Source organism: Pieris napi, chromosome 10, assembly GCF_905475465.1.
Source record: "Pieris napi chromosome 10, ilPieNapi1.2, whole genome shotgun sequence".
NCBI lineage: Eukaryota > Metazoa > Arthropoda > Insecta > Lepidoptera > Pieridae > Pieris > Pieris napi.
The window spans coordinates 11,558,241-11,568,469 of NC_062243.1; the positions used below are offsets into that span (position 1 = coordinate 11,558,241).

Here is a 10,229-nt window from a genome sequence, read left to right on the forward strand (position 1 = left end):
TTAAAAGTACTGTAGATACCTTATAATACAGTAGATGTATAGGTTACGCTTGGCTGGATTTAAAATATTTATTGGAAATTTTAAAAATATTTAGGTTTTAACCTAAGTCGATGACATAGCTTTATAACTGTGTAAGATTTTTAAATTGCTACAGGGCTAGAGGTTTCAAGGCGGGTCGTAGGTTCGATCCGCGGCTGTGCAATTTACTTTCTACGTGCGAATTTAACACTCTATCGGAAGGAAAACATCGCGAGGAAACCAGGCATGTTTTAGACCCAAAAAGTCAACGGTGTGTCGAGTCTCAGAAGCTTGATCACCTACTTGTCTATTCTATTCTATTCTTGGAGTGATACAGAACACAGAACAGATACAGAAATCTGAACAGACCTCAAAGGTTGTGGTAAAAGTACAGATCTTTCTTATAAAAAGACTGTCTTTAAGTTTAGGGCCAATAGCTATAATTTATACAAATAATGTTTTACAGTGAACAAGGAATACAGTAAATCTACTGTAATCACTCTGAAGCACTACAGCTTAAAGTCATATAAATAAGTACAAAATCAAGACAGTTACAGCTGCCTTGAACCGCGGTTCATTGTCCTGCACTTCTTTAAACATTGGCGTGAGACGTAAAAAGAAACAAACAAGCGACAATACGTCGAAAGCACGAGTTCTCAATGAATTTTGCAGAACAATAGGGATACAAGATGAATTATTTATTAATAGAGTTAATGAGGCACAAGCGATAGTGGGGTGAGCGGGCGACCTCGGTGCAACTGATAGGCCCACGCAGCCAGATTGTCGCCGAGCCAAAACCAACATTTTTAAACTCCATTCAACAGTAGCTACACCGTAAAATTTAGGTGAGTTCTTCTTGGCTTAACTTCGATACCTATAAAATTTTCAAAATTCCATTTCCCAGCTCATACTTTTGGGGCAATTAAGATCTCCAATAGTTTTGGAATACGATTCTATTCCCGACCTCTTAAACATCTTAAACAATGTCCTGTTGCATAAAAAGATAACAATTATTATATCCATCCATCTACTCAATCGTACATTTTGTAATTGATGTACTATTTTATTATTTTTTAATTGCATTTTGTGATTCTTGAACTTTAACTTGCGTTTGTTTTTGTTTAATAATTGTATAATTCTACATTGTTATTAATATTTTTCTATGCATATGCAAGAAGTCACTTTAACCCTTTTATTACTAAGGTTGTCTGGAACAGATCGCTTGTTGCTATATTGCCGCCCAAAAAATTAATGTTACCTGTTTTTTATGTACTGTTAATGTAAGTTAATAAATAAAAAAAAATTAATAAAATTATGTCCGTATATAAGTTTGGCAATTGATATTTTACCATGTCTCTACAAAATAAACATTTATTAGATTTAAAATGGCTGTAGTAAGTATGATATGTAAAAAAATATCTCTAACCAGTGGTGAAAACAGCTGAGCGACACGCGACTTTGACACGTGTAAAGTTATGATAAAAAGTTACAAGATTATAATTTCTTAAGTGATAATTATATTTCTACGTTTGACTATGAAATCTATATATGATTTAATAGCTTTTTAGTCAATAAGCTTACTTTTCAAGCAAACTAGCCTTAGGCGTGTTTCATTTTGTCCTAGGTTCAATTTTAGAAATCAATTTCGGTGAAATCAGAATTTATCGACTTGCGTCTAATACTGTGTTTGTATGCCTTTAATTTTTTTTTGAAAAGCCTACTTTATATAAAATATAATCAACAACTTAGTCATCTACTACTAGAGAGTTCTAATACTATTAAATAAATTGTATATGTGTATTTTATATATTAAAGTCCTATCGATTTCAAGTAGCGAAATTGCTACACACAAATATAAGCAATGAACTAGTAAATGTCGCAACTTAATTACACAATCATGATCGTAACGAGCTATTCTTCGAGGTACACCTAGTTTAAATTGCCTAACTGAAGTTTACTTGGACTACAACCAACACTTATTAAGATGTAAGTACATCTGGAGATTTTTTTTTTATTTAAAAAAGCTTGCCAACGCTGGCACACAAATACTTTAGTAAAAGTACCACAATATATAATTTTCAATGTGACAAGCACTTATAGGCAAACATGATATACACGAAGAGAAACAAAACAATTACAATTACAAAAACTAAACGAAAATCGATTTTATAGTGTGAGGGGAGCAACTATGGATATCCAGACCTAGCTCGTTTATCAGAATGATCAATCTGGACATGGGTGAGCTTTGACCAAAACGCGTTCTTCGGAAAGGACGGACAAATGGAATGATGGGATAGCTGGGGTATCTAGAGACTTAAGATTCAGAAACGAGACTTAGCGCTAATGACACGCCTACGTCAAAAATGTAACATACAGGAGTCATAGTTCGCTAAAATTTTATTCTCGAAACTAGTAAGTTTAGTAATCTAGAGATCTAAGTAGATAGTAATCTATCGACATATCGCTACTGTGTAAAACCTACACTGATTTTACATAGTAGACAATTATTGGCCCAATAATTCGTTTACTGCTTAGTGCTTCCACTCCCTAACAAAGAGCATTAATGTCGTCATCGTAATTCAATTTTAGTAGCTCTTTCAATATATACCTATGATGAAAACTTGGAATGTACGAAGCAAATGCAAAATTAGGTATAAAAAATAAATTTCTTTAGAATCGTTGTGATTTCAAACCGGATGCAACGGAAAAAGCGACAGTAAAAAGAGACAGACACATAAATTAATAGGATTTGGCGTGAGAGAGAAGTGTATAAACTTTAAATTAGTGTGTATTTGAACATTTTCTGAAATAAAAAACCAGATTTGATGAAAATTAAATAAGTAAGTCAAGTAAGTAGTTTAATTATAAAATTAGATTATTTATCAATTTTATTTACAAATCATTAGTTATAGAAACTTTTTGAAGTGAAAAATTCGTACTACACTTAATTAAAAGTTTATACACTATATAATGCTTCCTATCTCATTTTCTCCCACGTTGGATCTTGTGAATTTATTTCAAACTTTTATTATTTTAGTTTTTACCAAGTTATAGATTGATATTAAAGTTATAAATAAAAATTTAACATTAAAATATATTTTTTTTTAAAGAAAAGATCCTACATTTAGATAGAGAAAAAGTCTAATTTACATATTTTAATTATAAAAACTTTGTTTTTGAAGGTTTCACTTCTACCACGTGTGAATTGGACACATGATTTTTCTTCCAATTTTGATGTTGTTCCCTTTGAAGTAGAGACTCTTGGGTCCTGGGGTTCAAGTGTACAGGGGCTAATTAAAGAAGTAAGTTGGCGCCTGGTAGATAGTACCGGAGCCCCAGAGCTGGTGCTTTCCTCAATGGTACAATACCACAGGGATCAAACTTTTTAAATTTGCTTTAATTTTCTATTTATTTTTATATTAATTATTATTATTATTTTGTAGGTTAAGAGTATTGTAAACACTGTATCATATAAAATAATTATTTCTCAAAAAAATAGAGAAAAGAAATCATCATATGGACACGTGAAAAAATTATCAGTACAGAATATAAAAATCTTACAGGAAATGAACGAATAAATTGAAGAGCTGTAAACCAATTTCATTAAATTAGATATAATTTTATCTTATCTGTTTTTAATCCCACTGTCAAGTTACAACTAGTTTTTCTAATCTGTGGTAAACCCTAATCATAGAAATATGGGCTATCAATTCTGGTTTAACCAATTATCTTGTTGCAAATATTATCATAATTGATAGAAATTATCAAAATTCTCATTTATTTATTCTTAATATGCTTTTTAACTTTTTCATCATTCGCTGAAACACCCGGAACATTGACGGAGTGTCCGGTTGGGCGGAGTTGCTAAGATCCTGAAGATCGCTCAGTTTGACTTCCATATGTGTATGTCAAAAATATATAGAATTTTATACCGGAGTCAAAGTTTGCGTGTAGTATTGACACAATTGACACATACAAAGTGTATTTTCTTCTCCAAAATCTTACCCTAAAACCTTGATACGTATTTTTAAGGTTCACGATTTTAAGCCGCTTTTTCATAATGACTAACATAACTACATGAAAAACCAAAAAAAATAAAACATAATATATAATGATTATGAAAAAAGAGGGGTGTAGGCTTAGTGGCTTCAGCGTGCGACTCTCATCCCTGAGGTCGTAGGTTGATCCCCGGCTGTGACAATGGACTTTCTTTCTATTTGCGCATTTAACATTCGCTCGAACGGTGAAGGAAAACAACGTGAGAAAACCGACATGTCAAAAAAAAATGGACGTGTGTCAGGCACAAGAGGCTAATAAGTAATAACCTAAGATTGACAAATGATCATGAAACAGATACAGAAATCCCAGACCCGAAAATGGTTTAGCGCCACTGTTTTATTTTGTATACCTAATGATTATAACATTTTATGTGAGTTTTCGTCTTATTATCAATATGAATAATACTAACAATTATTATGAAAAATCTAAATCGATGACGTATGCTCCCACTTGTGGAATTTCGCCGTAATCAAGAGGCAATTGAGATATCGTTTCAACAAACACAATCAATCGATGACACACTGATAATATCGAATTCTTCAAATTATTGTCTCATACGTCATACAAATTATATTTCACAAAATTCATTGTTATTTTATCACGCGTTATAAAGAATTGGTCATAAAGAATCAATAAAAATTGTAGCGCGTTTAAATTAACTATACATATTTAAAAAGTCGCTAACATTTATTGACACATCCTAGACCTAGGTGTATACCATAAACAAGATTGCATTTAGCACAGATTAAAAAAGTGAAAAAGTAATATAAAATAACAGAACATAATAGACACAGGAGATAGTGAAATATCCAATGGAGGTCTACTAGCTTATTATATTTACTTTTTTTACAAATATTACCCACACATTGTCCATGCTTGAAAAGGAAATGCATTTTGAGGATTCCTACAAAAATTTAATACGTTTATATACTATTATTTCACGGACAAGAAGAAGGGAGAGGGTGTGGGGGGTAAATTACAGTAAATCTGCTTACGTAATACTTGAACGGCCCCTTACTTATAGTTATTAAATACATTCTAATAAATTCGGCTGCATAGTGCCCTAAAAGTATTAAATAACAATATATCTAATGATAATGCCGATCTCGAAATCTATATAGTACCTTGTGTACCATAAACAAGATTACATTCAGCACAGATTAAAAAAGTGTATAAAATTACAGAACATAATAGATAGGAGATTGTGAAATGTCATTAACGGATACAAAAAGCATCTGTTCTAAAGATGAAATTGCGGGTTCCTTTTACATAAAATTGCAAACCTCACCGCATTTTGCCAGACAAGAGGTGGTGTGTAAATCTGTCAAAAGATATTAATGACTTCGTCCAACAGAACAAGAGTTAGTCTAGCCTTAAGTTAGCGTTAATTAGTTATGTTCGGTGTTTAAATGTTTATGGAGAAAACTTTACGAGCTTTTTAAATAGCTTCATACGCTGTTCCCATATGTAAATTTAATTTAAATACTGTTAGTAAAACGTTATATTTGTGATTGTATAATCTACACTTATATATGTAGATGTGTATTTTACCGCCTTTTTAGCTTTAAGCTTAATAAGTTCTTTGTTGTCTATAGAAACTTTAAGCTGTCAAGTTTGTATGAACTTTTCATACAAAGATTCTTGAAAAGTATGGGGGCTGTTTGGGATAATAATAAATAAATGAATTATAAAAATTCCTATTAATATAGGCCCACGTATTATACTATCACTATAATATAAAACTATTATCACAAAGATAATAATTTTATGTTATATTATATTTTTTACGATATTTTTATCAAAGTAAATCGTAGGCTGTGCCCAGCATGTTAAGGCACAGATATTATTATTGTTAGATTAATTCAGTTTAATTAAGGGATTAAATCGGGCGCGTGATAGATAGTAAAGCACAGAGCTAGGGTATTTCCCTCATAGCATTACAAAATTGTAATTATCTGGTAATTGGAACAGAACATTAGATTTATATTAACATAATTCGTCAGCACACAAAGGAAAAGTTTATGAAATGTTTTATAAAATTGATGTTTGATAACCTCATCTTTATATTATAAAACAATAATATTTTAAGTACTTTTACGTATTGAAAAGGACCTGTGTAAGCTTTAGGGTGGTATGTGCTCCCAAGTGGTTACAATAGCCGAGATAATTGTTATACAATGTGTATAATTAACACATAAATAAAAATATTTAATTATTTTATTGAAGGATCAACTCCTTAGCCACAAATTATTTTAAAAATAAAATGAAATAATGAAAATTTTTTCAGTCGATTTTTTCAATCAATAGTTTATTGCGAAACCAAGTAGATTATTGTAGTATTAAACAATCATATATAAATACAGATTAATTTATGTTTTATTTAAGAACAATATACTCATGTTTGGACAAAGGTACTCATGTTTGTGGGACTGTAGCCCCGGTAGCCCTCCCCTAAATCCGGCCCTTATTAACGTTCCAATCTCTACGCTAGTAAGTAGCTCTACTATAGAACTAGTTATAAGTTTTGGAAATTTGTATGAAAATCTTGTCTTGTAATTTTTTAAAAGGTACGAGGAATCCTTGTTACATTTACGAACAAGTTTTGATATACTGACGTATATTTTTTTAGCTTATATAATAATATAAGAATAATATACGTTTATAATAATTTAAGAATTTTTAATGAAGTCAAAGTCAAAGTAAAATATCATTTATTAATGTAAGACAATGTACACTTATGAACGTCAAAAAAGAAATATACATTAAATGCTTCCAATTTACATTTACTGCCAGTTCTCAAATCAAGGGCGTAGAACGGAAGAGAAGAACTGGCAATAAACTATCCGCCGCTCTTTTTAATCGCCAAGTTTTTTGTTTTACACTTTAATCTTTTGCATTTCGTCATTTGCTAATTTGACTGGACTTATTGTGTATTTATTCCACTATTATACTACTTCCTTTGCAAGTAAAGGATTTATTATTATCATACATATCTCAAGAAAAAGGATGAATCTTTAGTTAGTTAAATACTTATGAGAACTTTACCATTACCAATCATGGTCACACGAATTCTCGCATTGTCAAATATGAGTCAGAATTTTTAAATATTCAGAACAATCGTATCAGTGAAGAGATTCTATTTATGGAGTCCGGATGCGATTAAATTGTTGTGTATTACTAATATTGTGCGTAAGGGTAACATCTGAAGTCTGCTGAAGTGTGACTCATACAATTTCACTGAATGTGGTGAAACGGTTCGTCATAGATATGTTTTGTCATAGATATATTAAGTGTCTCTCCCTGTGTTGTATTGCAGACATTTCTGAGTCGCCTAGCAGCGCCTAAAAAGTGTAATTTTTATATTTAAAAATTAAGTACAAAATTTCGATATTATGGTAATGGTTTGACGCATGCCTCGTAATCCTGGGTTCGATTCCTGAAAACATTGCTTTAGTTTCGTAGTCACTGACATATCGACTACTTAACATACACATATTTACACACATTGATTACATACATACATACATTTATTGTTAATAATATTTATACGACATTTAATTGCAATGTTCACGTAAGTGGATAGTAAAGAGTAATTTAGTATTTTTTTTTTATAATTTAAAATTAGCTCTTGCTCGAATTTCCGGAAAAATTCATATCAAAAAAAATCTGATTCATAAAAAAATCAGTCATATTGCATTCTTTTAACCAACATTGTCTTTCGATTCTTTCTGGCAAATTGCGTTTACGCTGTGATCGAAAGAGACAGTGCTGCAATTATACCGAATTATTTTGATGATCATGATGATGAATATATATATGTACTGTTCCAACAAAATTAAAAGACAATCATTAAGTGTATAATAATAATGTCTATAATAATAGTTTATGGGCAGGCTTCTGTGCCTGATAAATGTTGATGATTTTTTTGTCTTAAGACATATTATGTTCTTTTCTTACGATATTTTCGTAATATCAATTATTTTGCATGAAAGACACACAGCGGAGGTCCAAAGTCACAACCACGCGAGAAACGCTTTAACCACTAAGCTAACATTCATTTTCAATACATTTCTGATAATACTCCATAATAAGGTTTATTTATCAAAAAAGGTATGACAATAAAATCTTACATCTATAAACATACAAAAGATAATTAAAACTAATTGCAAAGCTTTTTAACTTCACTATGTTATATGATATGAGATATATGAAAGGGATACACGGGATAATAAACCATGGCTATGGGCCAACACTGCCTTTATATAAATTGGACTTCAGCCAGCGTTTCAGTTAAGTTACTCTCCTAATATATAAATAATTCATAATACCATACACTTGGAAAATGTGGGAAATACGAAAACTTATGTTAAATTTTGATCTTTAAATTTAACTGTAATTCAGGTAGAACTTATAAACGAAGTTTAATGAAATTATTTTCAATATTTACTTACTATCTAAAGGTATAAAGACTATACAAAAATTCATCAGGACATATTTCGCGACAAGTTAAGTTGGCGGAGTTTTGCCAGAAATAGAACACGGGACCTTACGATTACGCCATGTGCGTTTAGGTTTTTACTTTGCGTTATTAAATATTCGTTTGGTCAATAAGTCATAGAGCTAGTTTTCCTTATTAACATTTACTTAAGTTTTGACTTCATTCTAGGAACAGAGTCATACAGTAATTGTCGTCGGAACAGGAAAATTAATTTCGCTTTAAATAGATTCAATTCCTATTTTATCTCAGCCAGGTTTAAAAAACCTAGTTTGCAATACGACGAAAGTATTTGTGTTACGAAAAAGCAGAAGAAAGATCACAATTATACAAAGTTGGAGTCGTATGACAGTCATTAAAAAATATTATTAATTGAAGATTCTTATCTATAAGTACGCCATGGAAAACATAATTATAAGCGTTTGTTGGCTTTATATTTGAGACTGAAGATAGCTTAAACACATACATTTATATGAAAAGTACAACTTTTTAAAAACATTATATTAGTGTTTGAACACCTTTTGATTTTACGAAGTGAGTTGATTGGCGTTTAAAAAAATACAGTTCCTTCAGATTTTTTGAAAGAGAAATAAGGATAATTAGATTTGCTAATTTAATAAATAGAATTATATATTATATATACAAGTAGGATCTTTACTGACATCCAAATAACCCTAATGAAAATAGACTGAATAAGACTACTGTATATAGATAAATTAATAATAGTTTAATACATTTAATTATCAGTAACAAAATAGGAATTACTGTTATTAAAAAAAAGTAATTTATTGTATTCAGATTCAACTTTGACACTGAAGTGTAAATTTTTAATTTAAACAAAATTTAAACGCGTTGTAATCCTTTAAAATTATTTATATATTTTGTAGTACCTTTTGCGCTAAATATTTTTTTTTATAATCGTCAAAATAAATTTATGTAAATTACTAAATTATTTTCTAATTTATACATATTATCATTTCTATAATGATTATCGTCGATGACTAAACATTAAAGTAGATTATAAAATAAAATATGCCGGATCAATTAGCAAGTCAAGCAAAATTATCGAAGCCTTGAATAAAGAATTACTGTGCAAAACGTGAATATTGTATTTTTAACATTTATTTTTAAGGGACAGCTTTTATTTAAATTTAAATAATAAACTATACAAACGCATAATAATTAAAAAATACCTTAACAAATGAGAAATCCCGTCAATATACAATTCAGAACTTCACACCCGACACTATCACAAAAACAAGCAGCAAGTGGAACTCACGTGCGAAATTTTTTGAGGTTTGATCGCAAGGTCTCAACAACGCTAGTTGGTTGCGGCAAGGCGAACCGAGTACTGACACTGAGTGTACCGTGGCCGGTCGGCTAACTCGCCGGCCGCGGCGCGACTCCCCGCGCGTGCGCCGGACCAGTTCCTACAGCCTCCTGCGCTAATCTCGCCAGCACCAGGGGCCAGCCGTACAGGAAGTGCCTACAAGAACCCTCCTTACATCCAGGCCAATAAGCATGGCTGTCTCGATAACTGTCAAAAATTTCAAAAAGCAAAATACCAGGCCAAAGAATACACATACGTACTTCTTAGTAAAAACTGGACAAACTTCAAGGTCAGTGACCACGACTTCATGTCATGACAAATAATTAT

General features: G+C 31.0%; 1 protein-coding gene across 1 annotated transcript in view; it reads right to left on the reverse strand.

Moving 5' to 3' along the window:
• The window catches only part of LOC125053006 (BMP-binding endothelial regulator protein), a 53,964-nt gene extending 43,936 nt beyond the window's left edge, over nucleotides 1–10,028 (reverse strand). The window contains exon 1 of the mRNA XM_047654163.1: nucleotides 9,766–10,028. The gene's annotated coding sequence lies outside the window, so the exon portion shown is untranslated. The remainder of the gene's footprint in view (nucleotides 1–9,765) is intronic.
• Nucleotides 10,029–10,229: the final 201 nt, after the last annotated feature.